Below are 18,845 nucleotides of genomic sequence, written 5' to 3'. Positions count from 1 at the left end.
ATGTGTTTCTTTATTCTCTGCCACTACCATGGATGTAACTTGTAGCTTTGATTATTTTTTTTAAGGACTCACAAAAATTTCCCATTGATTTCTCAGGGTGGATATTATATATTAATAATACTAATTCTGTTATTAGGTGGCATTGTGATTTAAAATAAAGGTCTTAAAAACAGATTTCTGTTATTAGGAAGTGCTTTTAATGGTTCCAGTGTTCAAGAAGAATGCTAACAAAGTTATTAGTTTTCCCTAGCTTGATTGCATTGAATTCTTACTAATATATGATTAATCATGATGTTTAGGTGTTATGTCATCTGTCAAATGCCATCCATTGATATTGATGACATCTCCTGTTACACAGCACATTTTAAAGTGCTATTTCCTACTTAGTCAAGGAATCTGTCAGAATGATGTGATGAATTGCCACCATTCCATCAACTTTCTACAGGAGCTTGAGTAAGAGCATCTGGCCAGCTACATCATGGTATGGTACAGTTACTGACGAGCATTGGATCAGAGGTCAATCCATAGGGCCACAAATGCGACAAAGAGGATCACTGGAATCTCCCTCCCTCCCATCCATGTGATTTACCAGGATCATTGTTTAAAGAGGTGTTGGGCGCTATCAGTAGCCCAAATAATGACTCGGACAAAGACTGAGGGGAACAATAAGCTTTATTGTATTAGAGACTGCTTGCCCCGGGTCCAAGGCTAGGAATGAGAGGGAAGGAGAGGGGACTCGACCTTTATGGCCCGGGGTCACATGGATAAGACTAAGGGAGGAGCCAAGGTAGAAGGAAACCCGGAGGGAGGGCCAGCCAGCACATACAATCATATCACTACAAGAGAGTTAAAAAAAAAATCAGGGAGGACCGCAACCATTCTATATGCAGCATTTTCCAGCCACTCCTGCTGATTAAAAGATACAGAAGTATATGAGCCAGAACCCGCAGGTTGAGGCAGTGAGACTGCTGAATGACTGCTAAAACAACTTTGAATGGTTGAAATAAGATAACAATGCTGGAGAAACTCCACAGATCAAAACGGGTTCTTTATTTAGCAACGATAAAGATACATAACAATGTTTTGGGCTTGAGCCCTTTATCAACAGAATGGAGGGGGTGGAGGAGTGCGAGAGGAAACCGTTCCAAAGACAGGAGAAGGGAGGGAGGGAACACCAGGAAGCGGGGGAGGAGGGAATGCTCTATGAATGGAGAGGGAAGGGGGCGGAGAGCAAATTACAATGCAGTATGTTCTGAAAAGTGGGAAGAAGCTGGATGCTGCTTGACCAGTAGAGATACTCCAGAAATGTATGTGTTCTTGTTTTCTAGCATCTGCAGTCGCTCTTATTTACCACAGTGGAACAAATGTTATATATTTATTTAAAATCTTTACACTGGAACTTTGGGATAAGTAAAAATCATCAAGCTTGGGTTATGATCTGTGCGTTCGAGAGCTTTGGGAACTGTAAGTCCAAAGTCACCTTTTCCAAACCAAGTAGGCTATATTTACTGCACCATATCTCAAAGTAATAATTTAATGCATTCAAAATGTCAATTTATGAAATAAATGTGTATAATTTGCATTTGTTTCCTGACTATAATTGGCTCTGGCACAAATTGTTGGACAGACATAATAAAGCTGCCAAGGCAGATTACGAAGTATAAAAAGAAACTTGAGCAACAATTCCCCACTTACTGGAGAAAAACTCTCCAGTTTCATTCTTTTCTGGGTCTCCAAGGTTGAGTGCCATGTCAACAGTATAATATATGTCATTATCAAGGTTCTGAACAACATTCCATTAGCAGCTCTAAATGGCTACAGTGGGAATAATTTTGTCATAATACTATAAATTTAACAAATTCGCAATTGTCATTAAGTTCAATGGGGAGCTTCACAGCAGGCAAAAAAAATGACTGATAATAGGAAAGCTCAAATGAATGAGTAATTTGCAGAGGATCAAAATTTACGGCATCTCACTTTTTCCAGCAGGAATTCCTATAAATAAATAAATGCCAGAATTGTTCATATATTGCTATAATGCATGATGTCACCGAATTTTAGTTACTGAGCGTTTCCTCATCCAATGTAAAGAGTTGCAACTTGGAGGAATTGCAAAATCATGTAGATTGTATTTGAAGGAGATCCCAAAAAAAGCAGTAATGTAGCAGGAGGTTTATATGGAAAATTAACACCTCTTGGGCAAAATGATCTCATCACCTGAAAGTTTAATATTAATTTAAACAATTGCTTATCATATTTAGTCATCATTCTTTCTTTTCCATCCAAAATAGGATCGATATTTTCAAAATGATGAGGATTTATAAATTAGAAGTTATTGTTCTGAAAAAGCAACTTTTAATGGTCAGTAATCAATCTGACCATAGTTTCAATAATATTTAATCATGTTTTGGAATGCTCTTTGTACTCAAGGCACACACCAGGTAGCTTGCAATTTCTTAGGAAAGCAAACCAACAAGAAGAGACTTGCGTTAATTGGGAAAGTGTAAGAGAATTATTGGGGGTCTGGAAGTTCTGGCCTGAAAGGATGGAGAATGTAAAAATAATCATCTTGTTTATAAAATACATTGAGCGCCATACCTTGAAAGGGAGTCGCTAAAATAGGTCTACTTTCATATGCTGTGAACATGCTGGATCAGTATTTCCATAATTCTACAAATAACGCATGACCTTGCAATGTGTCCTGGACAAAGACAGATTTTTCCTTTATTTGTCACAGTTTTAAATTTGCAATCAAACAATTCACGTGATTAAAGTGCACTTTCCAGAGTTTTGGTTTGAACCATGTAGTAATTACAGCACTGATATATAGTCCCCTCATTTCAAGGTACCATAATGTTTGGGACTTTTGGCTTCACAGGTGTTTATGAGTATTCGGGTATGTTTAATTGCTTCATTGGTGCAGATATAAGAGAGCTCGGCTTGCCTCTCAGTTTTTGTTCACTTTTGGAGTCTGTAGTTGCCATTTTTTTAATGAGGACCAGAGTTGTGCCAATGAAAGGCAAAGAAGCCATTATGAGGCTGAAAAAAAAGCAGCGAGAAACACCGCTAAAACATTTGGATTACTAAAATTAATCGTTTGGAACATCGTTAAGAAGAGAGAGTATTCTGGTGAGCTTAGTAATTGCAAATTGATTGGTATTCCAAGGAAGATCACTGATGGTGACTGATGAATTCTCATAATAATGATGAAAAATTCTTAAATGTATGTCCAACAGATCAGAACACTCTTCATCAGGAGGCAGGTGTCGATATGTCAATGACTACTGTCCTCAGAAGACTTCATTAACAAAACTGTTTAGAGCTACGTGCAAGATGGAGGAAGCTATCATTAAAGAAGAAATAGTGAAAAAAAAAGAGAAATTACTGAGGGTGAGGACAAATTCTACCAGCTGGATGAGGGTGGTGGTGAAAGTGTTCTAGTTGGGTCTATTGTCCAGAAAGAAACAATGGGCTTGGGTATGGGGGTGAGGGTGGGGTGGAGGTGTAGAGCAATTAGATGTTCATGGTAAATGTGAGATGATCATGTTCAGGGAACTGTAAGTTGTTGAAGTGATGGAGGGCATGTGAAAAGTCCTGGATGTAGGTGTTGAGGAACTGTACCAGGGGTACAAAACGGAGTTGAGCTAAGTGGATACCAATTCAGAGGGGAAGAAGCCTTCATTCTTACACTTTAAACCACTCAAACAAACAATACTTGAGACTAATCAGAGTAATTGAAAACAAAGCAATTAATAAAACAAAATATCACAACTAATTAAATAAAATAAAGTTACAGGGCCAACAGATGTGCTGTAGTTGCATGATGTGGGAGCTGGCCTTCTCAAGGGAGTTCCAGGTGACCACATCTCTCTCTCAATGCCACCAAAACCAAGGAGCTGATGTTAGACTTTAGGAAGGGAAAACCAGAGGGGTATGTAGGCCTCAGTTCTTGAGCACTTTTAAATGGTAATTTCTTTTGTAATTGAGTCTTAACCTTCTTCACATTTGTAGCCATTCTGTAGCTTATATCTTCAATTATCTTTAGAAACTTTTTTTAATCTTCCCTATTTCTTAATTCGACCATTTTAGTTCAGCTGGGGAGAGGTGGTTTTACACCTCTTCCTATGCCATCTTGCCATGCCCCCCCCCCCCCCTTGAAGTGTATGGTCCAGTGAGCATTGGGGGAGCAGAGGTAGAGAGGGTGAGAAAATTCAAATTCCTTGAGTCACTATTTCAGAGGGCCTTTTCTGCACTCATCATACTAATGCAATCATGAAGAAAGCATGTCAGTGCCTCTACTTCCTCATGAGGTTGCGGAGGTTCGGTATAACATCGAAAACCTTGGTAAATTTCTAAAGATGTGTAGAGAAGAGTACTGACACAGTCTGGTTCTGGGGATACCAATACCCCTGAGCAGAAAGCCCTGCAAAAATTGGTGGACACAGCTCAGGACATCACAGGCCACCATCGAGAAAATTTATATGGATCACTGTTGTCAGAGAGCAGCAGCAATAATCAAGGATCCACACCACCCAGCACATGCTCTGTTCTCCCTGCTGCCATCAAGTAAGAGGTATTGGTGCCACAAGATTCATACTATCAGGTTCTGGCACCCCTCGACCATCAGACTCCTAAACAACAGACTCAATCAGAGACTTGTTCAGAGACCCTTACTTTGCACATTATTTATTACTGAATATTATTTTTCTCTGTATTTCAGTCAGTTTATTTACATTTCTTTCTTTGTGTACATTTTTCTTTTGTCTACTTTTTTTTTAGTACAGTTGACAGTTACTGTTAAGTAGGAATTCTTCCTGGCCTTCAGGAAAAAAGAATCAGGGTTGTGTGCGGTCACGTATGAACTCTGACAGTAAATTTGAATTTGAACTTTGACACATCTGTAGTGAGTGTTGGCTGTTTGAAGAACTCGGGCTCAAACTTGACGATTTAGAAATTGAGCTTTAAACACTGCAACACATCAGGGAGAGGGAGGGAGTTAACTGTTCACTGTATTTCAGGAAGCAGACATGCCCATTAGATTAACTGCTTCAAATCCAATCTGTGGATCTGTGGTTATGGAAAAGGGGTTGTGACAGGTAGGGAGATGCAGAAGGTTGTGATGGTGGAGCCTCAGCTCCTGAGCTCATTAACTGGTTGGAGATTTGTCCTCCTGTGTGGATGAGAGTGGGCACTATGGGAGGCATAAGTGACCTGACTGTGGCACTGTGTTCACTGAGCCAGTCAAGAGTGGGGAAAGAAGTGGCAATTGGAGAATAAACACTATCCTCTGGAGTAAAGATTGAGTCCTTAAAAAGCAGAACTAAAGGTGGTAATGTCTGGATTACTATTGAAATGGGTTTTAATTTCTATGGTGTTTTTCTAATCATTAACTGTATCTTTATGGAAGACTGCAATTAGATTTCCTTCAGAATTTACACAAATCATTTACTAAAATTATTGCATTCAATCACTATAACTCCTACAAAACTTTAATTTCAAAAGCTTAAGGAACAAAGAATAAATATTTTCAGATGTGACACAGGGAAGGAACAAAACAATATTTCATTTGTAATGTCCAAAAAATATACCAATTCAAAAGTAGGATATCCCTATTCTCAATGCAAACAGAATGTTGTTAACATTAAAAACACTGTATTAACTCAATTTAATTATATTTAAAAAATCATTGGATTTATCTGCAATAGTTCAAAACTTCAGTTCCATGAGGTTGCAATTTTCTTGGGCTAATTTTAATTCAGTCCTTCCAACATAATTGATACATCACTTACAAATCCACACCTGCTAGTTTCTCAGAGAGTAACATTTTTGCATGGGTTGCTGGGGATTTATTTCCGAAATTTGTGATCAGCGGATCACAAGATATAAGAGCATAAGTAGACTAATCGACCCATTGGGTCTGCTCTGCCATTCAATCATGAGCTGATACTTGTCGCTCAGCCCCACTCCCCAGCCTTTTCCGCATAACCTTTGATGCCCTGCCTAATCAAATACGTGCCAATTTCTGTCTTAAATGCACCCAATGACCTCACTTCCACTGCTGCCTGTTGTAACAAATTCCACAGACTCGAAACTCTGTGGGTAAAAAAATTTCTTCGCATTTCTGTTTTAAATTGTCACACTTTTATCCTCAAATTGTGATCTCTTTTCCTAGACTCCCCTGCCATGGGAAACAACTGTGCCTCATCCTCTCTGACCTGGCCTTTCATCCTTCTGTACTCCAATAAGTACAGTCCAAGAGATGAAAATTGTTTCTCATATGCTAACTCTTTCATTCCTGGTATCATTCTAGTAAATCTTCTCTGAACCTTCTAGCACATCCTTTCTCAAATAAGGCACCCAAAACTGTACATAGTACTTCAAGTGAGGTCCCACAAGTGCCCTATCGAGTCTCATCATTACACCCCTGTTCTTGTGTGTTATTCCTATAGAAATTAATGCCAACATTGCACTCGCTTTCTTCACTGCCAACTTAAACTGGAGGTTAGTGAAAATCAAAGTCTGCAGATGGTGCGATTGTAGAAGAAACACACTGAAATGCAAGCGGAACTCAGCTGGTCTTTTCAGCGTCTTTAGGAGACAAAGATATATTGCTGAAATTTCAGGCCTGAGCCCTTCTATGAAGAATAAGCCAGAAGCAGGAAATCTCAGTATGTCTCAGAATTCAAATAATGGCGGAAGAATTAACACAAAAGGTGTTAATTGGATATGATAAGGAATAAGGTAAGGATTTATCATGTTTGTGCGAAAGGAGAGAGAATGGAGAGACAGAGAAGGAAAGGCACTGGGGAAGTGGGGTGGGGGTTAACAAAAGCCAGAGAAGTGGATATTAATGCCATCCAGTTGGAGGGTGCCAAGCCAGAAGACTTAAATTTGTTTTTTTTTAATTTAGTCATACAACATGGTAACAGGCCATTTCGGCCCACGAGTCTGCGCTACTTAATTTATACCCAATTAACCTACACCCCTGGTACATTTTGAACAGTGGGAGAAAACTTGAACCCCCAGGGAAAACCCACGCAGTCATGGGAAAATGTATATACTCCTTACAGACTCCACGGGATTCAAACCCCGGTCCCGATTGCTGGTACTATGAAGGTGGCTAACTGCTATGCCAACTGTGCCGCCCTCCAATTTACAGGTATTCTCAGTCTGGCAGTGCATGAGACCATAGGCAGACAGGTCAGCAAGGGAGTGGGATGGAGAATTGAAATGGGTGGCCACTTTGAAATCCATGCTATTGCAGTGGACAGAGCCTGGAGGTTAACCTTTAGGATATCCCACACAAGGACTCCAAAGTTCCTTTGTAGCTCTGAATTTTGAATTTTCTTCCCATCTAAATAATAGTCTACCCATCTATTTATTGTATCAAAATGTATGACTGTACACTTCCCAACATTATAGTTCATCTGCCATCTCTTTGCCCATTCCCCTAATCTATCCATCTCTCTGCAGCCTTTGTGTCCTCAACACCATGAGCTCTACCACCTGTTCTGGTGATATCCACAAATTTTGCCAAATAACGGCTATTTATTCCATTATCCAAATCATTTATAAACATAAAAAGAAGCAGCTCACACTGATCCCTACAAAACAACACTAGTTGGCAACCAACCTGAATAGGGTCCCCTTATTCCTGCTCTCGGTTTCCTGCCTATTACCCAATGCTCTACCCATGCTAGTAGCCTTCCTGTAATTCCATGAGCTCTCATCTTGTTAAGCAGTCTCATATGTGGCTCCTTGTCGAAGGCCTTTAGAAAGTCCAAGAACACAACATCCACTGCTTCTCCCATTTCTATCCTATTTATTATCTCAAAAAATTATAGTAGGTTTGTCAGGCATGATTTTCCTTTAGGGAAACCATGCCGATTTGGACATATCTTGTGATGCTCCTCTAGGTACTGTAAGGTAAAACATCATGAGATGGGAATGTGTAAGGAGTTACCCTGTGCAGGGCTGTAACAAGAAGGGGAGGTGTCCTTGTACTCCTGTTAGGTAAAACATCATGAGATGGGAATGTGTAAGGAGTTACCCTGTACAGGGCTGTAACAAGATGTGAATGCATCCTTGTACTTACAAGATAAGAGAGACATTGATGGATTGAGAGGCAGGAAGCTAGCAGGGAAAGGATAGCAACAGTTTTAGTCATTGGACAAGTAATGATATGATGATGTTCTAAGCACGTATCCAAGGGTATAAAAAATCATCATTTTGCTGATAACGGCAGAATGCATTCTCCGACTAACTTTGTTAGTTGCAAGTGTTACAATCCGGTAATAAAGAACAAAGAACCCTGATTTCGACTCAGTCTGGTGTTTGTCTCACTCATTCATGAACAAAGCAGACCTAACAGTACTCTGTAACCTCATCTTTGACAATTGATTCCAACATCTTTCCAACCTCCGACATCAGACTAATAGGTCTATAGTGTCCTTTCTGCTGCCTCCTTCCCTTATTAAACAATAGAGTGGCATTCGTGATTCATGATTGTGTGGAGAACGCACTGTGCCAGGTGTTGAATAGTTTCTCCGTATAGAGACCACAAAATGTTTAATTGTCTGAAGTTCCAACAGTGGGGATCCCACTTGTTCTGTGCTTCAGTCATAGGAACATAGGAACATAGGAAGTAGGAACAGGAGTAGGCCAAAAATGGCCCATCGAGCCTGCTCCGCCATTCAATACAATCATGGCTGATCTAATTTATGACCTAACTCCAGCTACCTGCCTTCTCCCCATATCCCCTAATTCCTCTATCATGTCCATTAGTGTCTTTCAGTTACGTTTGCATTGGCTTTAGGAAAGTAAAGAGTACATTCCAGCACCATGAAGCAATTGCTCTTAAAATTATTTTCAAGCTTTGAAACATGTCTTTAGATCTTTTGGCTGTAAATTTTAAAAAAAACTCAGAGTTCAATCATGTTGCAATGTTCATTTAAGCCTAAGTTAAAGGGAACGGTTAAGTGGTCAGGCCTGTACCCCCACTTGTTCTGTCATGTGCACACTCCAACTTTCTCATATTGGCTGGGGTATGTAATATAAAAGCAAACAACCTAGAACATTAGTTAGACTCTAGCCAGACTGCTGTATTAATCCTGGTGGACAGATAATAGGAAAGATGTGATTACATTCGAGGGGATAAAAAGGAAAATTACGAGGTTATTGCTAGCATTGGATTCTTTTTGCTATGAAACAATATTTTTTGTCTAAGGTGACCTTATTTCTTTGGATCAAGATTGTATAGATCTTTTTCCCTTCCAGGGCGAGAAAGTCCGCTGCATACGTTTTAAAAGGATTTCCATTGTACTCAAGCTCCCTCTGCAGAGCTCTACATTTCTACAACAAAGGAATACTGGAATTTAGATTGGTATGTCAGTCTCTGAACCATTGTTGTAACTGGAGTAAAAGCTAATTAGGGAACAGTTTAGAGCATCACCAAACTTTTGTAGCAATTAGCAATTGGTGCCAATGAGAGATTTTTGTCATTGTAAAATTTGTGCTAAAAATCTTTTGATGAATGAGGACAGGAAATTTTGAAAGAGTTTGTTCCTTTATAATGTCCCTGTTACTATGGGCAGTTGACATGACAAATGATTAATGTGTGAACTGGGATCTATTGTAAAAGCTTCACACGTAAATATGTGCATGGAAAGCATTTTTTCCCCTCAGGGTTCAGAGAGTGCAAATCCATGGAGGTAATGTGGAGCTTGATTGACATTACATGCTAAATAAAGGCGATGATGTAAAGCATTTTCCACAAGGTGTTCTACAGCTTTTTAGAGGACTTCTAAAAGTGCTAAGTGCTTCCCTTTTTGTTTGCTAACATTTTCTCCTCACTGTGCTCTCTCTTGTGACTTTCATGCATTATTGCATGTGTTATTGTTAATTGTCGCACAGATGAATGTTCTACATTTATATTTCAACCTTTTTGTGCAGTGTTTTAAGTCACAAAGAGAGACCATTTGAAAGGTGTACCATTTTGTTAAAATGTGTTTGATTTATTTACTCAAGTTCTGTGAAAATGCAAAACCTATGGGTTTCACTTTAGCCATCTATTCCAATATGTTTATAATGTAGGCACTACAACGAGTGGGGAAGAAAGACACAAGCACACACGAGGAGTCGAAATCGAAGACTGCTTTATATATGGGCCTTTGGCGCTGACATCAGGGCCCCACGTTATCAGAGTGTCGACCTCGGGTTGGCCGGCATTCCTGCCAGATTTTCCCCTTCCTGGAGCAGAGGTCACCTGGAATGACGGCCGGTGTCACCCCACCCCCAAGTCCACGCAGTTGCCACATTTGTCGGTCATTTTGCGGGCCAGTTCGCATCTCTGTGCACTGGCTGCTACACGACATCTCGCCAGAACTGGCAACAGGACCATTGTCTGTAGCCTTAGGTGGCTGTGCAGAGTGGTTCACAGTCCAGATATGCCAGTTTTAGGCAGTCGACGGTAAAGATTTCCTCCTTACCGCCAATCTCGAAGATGAAGGTGGACTCATTTGTCCCTAATGACCTTGTAGGACCCCTCGTAATGTCATTGTAATTGTGGTCTGTGTGTGCCCCTCCTCACGAACACATACCTGCAGGTCCTTGGGTCATTCAGGATGATATGCTTGGGCTGGCCTCGCGGGACCAAAGAACCCAGCTTCGGCCACAGACTCTTGAGGTTTGCCACAGGGTTTTCTGCGCATTTATCGGGGGCCAGGAATTCCTTGGGGATGATTAAAGGTGCATTATAACCCATCTCCGCTGCCAAGGCATTGAAGTCCTCTTTCAGCTCAGTACAAATCCCCAACAGGCCCCAAGACAGTTTTTCCACTCATTTGGGATCCTTGAGCCAGGCCACCAAGGCTGCCTTGAGATGCCTGTGGAAGTGCTCCACCAACCCATTGGCCTTCAGGTGATACGCCATGGTATGGTGGAACTGTGTCCCCAGAATGTTAGCCAGCACCGCTCAGAACCCGGAGGTGAATTGTAGCCCCATGTCTGAGGTGAGATATTCCAGGACCCCACATCGGGACACAAGTGCCCTGGTGCAGGTTTCTGTGGTGGTATCAGCCAGCGGCCACCACCACCTCATGGAGCGATCTACCATGGTCAGGAGGTATCTTGCCTCACAGGAAATTGGTAACGGCCCCACTGTCAATGTGTATGTGGCTGAACCTGTGCCACGTTGGCTCTAAAATCTGTGTGGGGGCTCTGGTTTGAACCTGCACTTTGGAGGACTGCCAGTTCACGCAGGTCTTGGCCTACTGTCTGACCTTTTTATGGAGGGCATGCCAGACAAACCTGTTGGCTACCATTTTGACCATGGTGCAGATGGTGGGGAGCACCAGGTTGTCGATAGTCTCGAAAACCTGGCATCTCCATGCAGTCGGGTCGATGGGGTGGGGGGGGGGGTCCCAGTGGAAATGTCAAGTTATCTGGGCTGACAGGGATGACCTCCACCCTAAGACTGGAGATGGCTGTCCTACAAGCAGGGATCTCAGGGTCTTGTTGATGTGCTTTGGCGAGGGCCACGTAATCGACCCCTTGGGGCATGGCATGTATTGACTCGATCGTGAGGCATGACAGCGTCGGCCACCACATTGTTTCTCCCCGTGATATGTTGACAAATACCTCTGCTGTCGGGCGTCCATGGGTCTGATACCTTATTGAAAGCGAAAGGTAGTGTCTTGTGGTCAGTGAACACCCTGAATTGCCAGCCTTACAAAAAGTAATGGAAATGTCTTACTGCCAGGTACAGTGACATCAATTCCCAGTAAAACACACTATATTTGAGTTCTGGGGGAAGAGGTACCTACTGAAATAGGCCAAGGGTTGCCACTGGCCCTCAATGAGTTGTTCTAGATATCCCCCTGCCGCTGTGCTGGAGACATCGACAGTTAGAGCAGTAGGTGCTTCCGGACTGGGGTGGACCAGGAGGATGGCATTGGCTAGTGCATTTTTGGCACTCTGGAATGCCCTGGAGGATTCTTCATTCATGTAATGTCTTTTGCTTTGCTGGTCATCTGCACAAAGGTGTGCATGATGTGTGCCGCTGCCGGTATGAACCTATGGTAAAAGTTTATGATACCAGTGAATTCCTGCAGTCTTTCACCGTGCATGGCTTGGCTCAATGCTGGACCACCTCAACCTTCTTATGGAGGAGTGTGGCCCTTTGCTTGTTAATTCTGTGTCCCAGGAAGTTGATGGTGTCCAGAATAAACTGGCACTTAATTTGGCTTCCCCCAGAGGTAGAGACTGAAAGGTTTTGGCATGCACCAAAATGCCATCCATTGAGTTCACTCAGCAAGCAGTGGGCCTGAAGGAAGTTGGCCCCCAGGAGCGGTTGTGCCACTGCTGCGAGGGTAAAGGTCCATGAAAAGTGGCTGTTGTCGAACCAAAGGGGAATGGTGCAGGTCCCGAAAGTTCGAATGTAGGAGCTGTTAGCTTCCTTCAGTGTTGGGCCCTGTTTGCTGCAGTGGGTGTTGAGGCCTACAGGGGGTAGGACACATATCGATGCATGTGTCGACCAGGAAATGCCTGCCCGGCAGTGAGTCCCAGCTGTGGAGGAGGGTACCACTTGGGCCAACCACTACAGCCATCAATGACAGTTGGCCATGGTGATTCCCAAAAACCCACAGGGTGGGCGCCATCAACGGGCCTCTGCACCCCATCGCTGGTGGCAGTAGCATAGCTGTCCCAGGGTGCTCACTTGCCTCTCTGCTGGCCTTGATCTCACCGGGAGCTGTTCATGGGGCTTGCTGATGTGGTCTACAACAGTACTGGCATCCTTCTTCGCTCTCCAGACCATGTCTGCCTGGCCAGCGACTTTCTAGGGGTCGCTGAGGTCCTCGTCTGTGAGCAAGAGCCGTATATCCTCAGGCAGTTGCTACAGCAGGATCTGGTTGAAGAGCAGGCAAGGCTTGTGGCCCTCAGTTAATGTGAGTATCTTGCTCATTAGGGTGGATGTGGCCCTGTCCCCCAATCTGTCCATATGCAGCAATTGGGTGGCACAATGGGAATGCCCAAAAGTGTAGGCCACGTATTTGACCTGCTCCAGAGGCTGCCTTAGGAAATCTATGACTCTTTGCCACTCTGTCCTGATTGAGAGCGCTCATGGCATAGAAGTAATGGGCATTGTCAGCAGTGATGCAGCGAAGCTGGAACTGGGCCTCGACCTGCTCAAACCAAACATGCGGCTGCGACACCCAGAATGTTGGGAGCCTGAAGAAGACCACGTGGATGGTCGCTAGCTTCACTTGATCTTTCATCTTTGGGTCCAACTGGAAGTCGGACCTGTCGGGGTCATCAATGTAGCATGCACACTATGACAAGTGTGGAAGGAAGACACACACACAAATGACAAGTCAAAATTAAAAACTGCTAATATGGCACCCTGGCGCTGATACCAGGGGCCCACATCATCAGAGCGTTGACTTTGGGTTGGCTGGTGTTCCGCAAAGTTCCTCGTCTTCTCACCATGCTGAAGTCACCTGGGATAACCCACAGGTCTGCACGTCGCCTCGTTCGTCGGCCACTTTGTTGGCTGGTTCGTGTCTCCTTGTGCAGACCACTACATGTCTGTATTTGTGATAGTACAGATTCTATCATCAATGTGAATATGTACATATGTACAGATTGTAGTGTAGGATGACTGTGATTGGCTGAGAGAGTAGCCACACCTACTGGGAGGTCTTAAAGGATTGTTCCTAGCCAGACCAGGTCATTCTGGACTGGTTGGCCTACTTGTGATATGCTCCAGTCTTTCAGTTAATAAAAGCCTTGGTTTGGATTCCTTCTCCCCCAGGTCATGTGCTTGAACAGAGGGATCAGTAACACCCCACCAGCTCAGGCCAGATTGTCGACAACGGCGTTGGGGAATTGAGCAAAGCAGTGGCCGCACCCAACAGGCATGCCGGCGACACGACTCCGGTGACCCCAATCCCGGCACCATGGCGGTCACGCTGGATGGTCAGACCCCCTGACCGGTACAGCCCCTAACCTCCATTCACCCTGCGGTCGGTTCTCAAAGAAGGATTCTTTGATGCAGATTCTATCACCAATGTGAATATGTACATATGAGCAGGTGGTAGTGTAGGATGACTGTGATTGGCTGAGAGTGTAGCCACACCTATTGGCAGGTCTTAAAGGATTGCTCCTAGCCAGACCAGGTCATTCTGGACTGGTCGACCTACTTGTGATATGCTCCAATCTTTTAGTTAATAAAAGCCTTGGTTTGGATCAACAAGTCTTTGGTTCTTTTGACACGCATTACAGTATTAACTTGTCACAAATGACCCAGATGATATACCTTTGCATGGAGCTATTCTCAGTGACTTTGGTGTTTGCCATTTGCAAACTATAGGTCCAAATGGCAAGATCTGTCTTTGTATGGTTAGCCAGCTGGATACTGTTCATACATTCACACTCTATAGGTAAAGAGCAGAGGAGAATGATTAAAGAGATTTTATGCAAAGATACATGGGTACAAACTGATGGATAAATCGCCTCTTTTTGTGATACAATTCTATTATTTAATGAATCCTGTTGGGAATCTGACAGGCTAGGTTTTCGAAGTCAAACACTGAAAATCTGCAGACACCGTGGTTGAAGTAAAAAACAATGTTGTAGAAGTTCAGCAGGCCAAGCAGGGTCCTTTGTATAGCAAAGGTATGACGCACTCTAGCCCGAAACATCAGTGATGTATATCGCCTTCCCAAGATCGTGTTATATGGCGAGCTCTCCACTGGCCACCGTGACAGAGGTGCACCAAAGAAGAGGTACAAGGACTGCCTAAAGAAATCTCTTGGTGCCTGCCACATTGACCACCGCCAGTGGGCTGATATCGCCTCAAACCGTGCATCTTGGCGCCTCACAGTTTGGCGGGCAGCAACCTCCTTTGAAGAAGACCGCAGAGCCCACCTCACTGACAAAAGGCAAAGGAGGAAAAACCCAACACCCAACCCCAACCCACCAATTTTCCCCTGCAGCCGCTGCAACCGTGTCTGCCTGTCCCGCATCGGACTTGTCAGCCACAAACGAGCCTGCAGCTGACGTGGACTTTTACCCCCTCCATAAATCTTCGTCCGCGAAGCCAAGCCAAAGATACAAAGAGTAGGTTTTTCTGTCTTTCGTCAAATTTTTTTTCAGGATTTTACCTTATGTTGGGAACATGGATGTTAGAAATTTTGTTAAAGCTACACTTTTATAATGACTGAAGCTACACTACTGACATCCCCCACCCTACTCACCTAAGAAAGGGGAAAGGAACTCCTGGGTCCTGCTGAACTGTTGATGTGGAGGTTGTGGACAGTTTTAAGTTCCTAAGCATCAACATCTCCAGTGACCTGTCCTGGTCCACCCACGTCAATGTAATAACCTAGAAAGGGCACCAGCTCCTCTATTTCCTCAGAGGTCTGAGGGGATTTGCCATCACCTTCATCCTATAACAAATTGTACAGGCACACCATTGAAAGCACACTCTCATGGTGCATCACAGTATCCAATGGAACAGCTCTGCCCAAGACACAAGAATCTATGAATGCAACTCAAGTCATCACACATAACCCTATCCAGTCATCTGTAACTCCTGATGCCTTGACCAGGCAACCAAAATATTAAATAACTCCTCATACCCCAGCCACACCTTCTTTATATCTCTCGTAACAGGAAGAAGATTAAAATTTTTAAAATTTAAATTCAGACATGCAGCATAGTTACAGGACCTTTCGGCTCACAAGCCCATGCCGCCCAAATATATCCAATTGACCTATAACACCAGTACATTTTTGAATGGTGGGAGGAAACTCATGCATTTATGGTGAGAATGTACAAACTCTTTACAGACAGCACTGTATTCAAACCCCGGTCCCTGGCGCTGTAACAGCATTGCACTAAACTCTACACTAACCGTGCTGCCCCTATACCAATTGTGCTGCCCACAGATTCGCGTGTATCACAAACTACTGAATTCAAGGACTTTTTTTTCCTGACATTATCAAATTTCTGAATCAATTCATAAGTAGTGAAATTATGTTGCCTTTGCTTTGTATAAACTAATCTCTCTCTAACTCTGCTTTTATATACTAGGTCTTATTGTACTATGTATGAGATGTCTAACTGATCAAGTGAAAAACAACCTCTAATCACTGTATCTCAGTGCGTGTGACAATAAACAAACTTGAAGAGACAATGGGAGGAATTTTTTTTTAAATGCTGAGCTTTTTTTGTGAATGATATAATTTGTTTGATATATTTCTCCCTGTGTATTAACATTTGTCCTTCAGTTCATAGACAAGATAAATCGGTCTGTAGTGAGGGAAGAAATGGAGGAGCAATTTAAATGAAGCACACCTTAATGAGGATTTAGGGTGCAGGGTTTATTCATTGCTGTTTTCCCAGCTTTTGTTCACCTTGTTCCACCTCTTCATGTTACAACATGCTGTTAAGTCATTTGCATTTTCCAGAGCAGAAAGGTTCTATCGACATATAAGCTTTTCTTTGTTCCCTATACTGTACATTTGATCGTCCCCAGTTGCTAAAAAGAACTGGATCCCCTGGGATGTTCTTGGGATGTGTAGTAAAAGCGTTGCTCTCACTTAGGCGATAGTTTTCTCACATATTTTCTTTGTGATATCAGGATCTGCATCTCTTCAACGTGCTACTGCATATGGCTTCTCAACTGGACTCATGAACCATGCTGCTTGGTAATTGGCCTTCAACAAGATTTCCAACCCGGAATGCAAACTGTCAAAGAGTGAAAGAGCCCAGACCTGCTGATGAAACAATAACTCAATTTAGAATAATTAACATGAATCAAACATGAGTATGAATATAAATCTACTCTGGAATGTGTCATGTAGTGCCTGAAGTATCAGTGGGCATGTCAATATTTTTAAATCTTATATGTATGCTATTATTTTAATCACTAATTTACCATGTTCACTAAAATATATTCCTTGCTTGCTGGTCTGCTTTGTTTAAAATATCTAATCAAAGCTCTCCTTGATATCTACAATTGAAAACCCAAACAAATCTTGCAGATGGTTTGGTTTCACTCTAAAGAGGGGTGTCAAACTCAAATTCACAGAGGGCCAAAATTAAAAACTTGGACTAAGTCGTGGGCCAAACTAAATATTTATTGAAAAATTTCAACAACATCTACATGTTTTCTCTTCTTTCAACATATGTAATGTTAAACCTTTTCTTATTAAAATAAATGTTTAATAATAGTTTTGGTTAAAGTCTTTCCAGAAGAAGCATTAACAAATGAGAAATAAAATATTCAATAAATAATATTTCTCTATAGCCTTTAAGCTCTTTTTAAATGTTTTTTTTTTCACAAGCCAACAAGTCAAAAAAATAACAACTTGCTTCAATGACAAACAGGTTTGTCTTTTAAAATGATGAACATATAGTCTGTCTCCCACCTGTCTTGAAAGGTCCTGTTTTCTGTCTTTCGTTTGGCCATTTTTCGTAAGGGGTTTATTACATGTGAGTTGGGCGACATGTCACAGATGCTAATGAAAGTAAAGAGAGGAGGTGGGGGCGATTAGCAGGCTGACGGGCCGGCGCCAATGCATTAGCAAAGCATTCTGGGATTTGTAGTATTAGCTGTGCATGCGCTATACTGGCACGGCGGCCAGTGGGCCAGCTCTAACACATATTTGATATGATCTTGCGGGCCAAATATAATTATATCACGGGCCAAATTTGGCCAGCGGGCCTGAGTTTGACATGTGTGCTCTAAAGTTTCCTGGAGATAGCCAGGCAGTGCCTGAGGAGAAACATTTCTCACTCTGCAGTTCTGGTGGAGGAGCATTGATTGGAGACGCTCACTTTGTTTCTTTTTTCATGGAATGTTTTCTGATCACTGAAATTTCTGCTTCTGTATGTAGAGAGCACAGCAAAGCTTTTGGGTTCATTAACAGATGCACTGTGGCACTCTGCACAGCTGAAGAAGGCACAGCCAGGCACCATATTGAGGGTTATTAATGACTGTTGTATTGTCTCCGTTCCATCCTCAACATTCATTGGAATGACTTCATCACCAACATCGAAGTACTCGAGCTGGCAGAGTCCGCAAGCATCGAATCCATGCTGCTGAAGACCCAATGCGCTGGGTGGGTCACATCTTCAGAATGGAGGACCATCGCCTTCCCAAGATCATGTTCTATGGTGAGCTCTCCACTGGCCACCGAGACAGAGGTGCACCAAAGGAGAGATGCACCAAAGAAGAGGTACAAGGACTGCTTAAAGAAATCTCTTGGTGCCTGCTGCATTGACCACCGCCAGTGGGCTGATATGCCTCCAACCGTGCATCTTGGCACCTCACAGTTCGGTGGGCAGCAACCTCCTTTGAAGAAGACCACCTCACTGACAAAAGACAAAGGAGGAAAAACCCAACACCCAACCCCAACCAACCAATTTACCCTTGCAACCGCTGCAACCGTGTCTGCCTGTCCCGCATCAGACTTGTCAGTCACCAACGAGCCTGCAGCAGATGTGAACATACCCCTCCATAAATCTTCGTCCTCAAAGCCAAGCCAAAGAAGAAAAGATTTGAATTTAGTGCGTGCCCCTTTAAGGGCAGTGCTGGCTCAGTCACCACGTGCATGGTGACATCATAATCACTTGCGCTGAGTGGGAGATTTGAGTCGGGAAGAACCCCTGACAGTGCCATCTTCCCATGGCTTCCCTGTCACGTGGCGTTACACGTGGGGCCGGTTCGCCATGAGAGAGTGCGCCGCCACAGCACCTTCAATAATTTCAAAGACTAGAAGTTGTTGAGAAACTGATAGGCTTTTATTCACAGCCCGTCCATCCTGGTTGACTCCCCCGGA

General features: G+C 43.1%; 1 long non-coding RNA gene across 1 annotated transcript; it reads left to right on the top strand.

Annotated features, from left to right (window-relative positions):
• The first annotated feature begins 1,227 nt into the window (after positions 1 to 1,227).
• LOC138756265 (uncharacterized) lies at positions 1,228 to 16,964 on the top strand. The gene is made up of 4 exons (XR_011352927.1): positions 1,228 to 1,307; positions 3,237 to 3,390; positions 9,277 to 9,382; positions 16,643 to 16,964. It is a non-coding gene; the product is annotated as an uncharacterized lncRNA (long non-coding RNA).
• Positions 16,965 to 18,845: the final 1,881 nt, after the last annotated feature.

This window comes from Narcine bancroftii, chromosome 3, assembly GCF_036971445.1.
Source record: "Narcine bancroftii isolate sNarBan1 chromosome 3, sNarBan1.hap1, whole genome shotgun sequence".
Taxonomy (NCBI): domain Eukaryota; kingdom Metazoa; phylum Chordata; class Chondrichthyes; order Torpediniformes; family Narcinidae; genus Narcine; species Narcine bancroftii.
The sequence above is the reverse complement of the archived record's forward strand: the minus strand, read 5'-3'. Positions and strand labels throughout refer to the sequence as shown.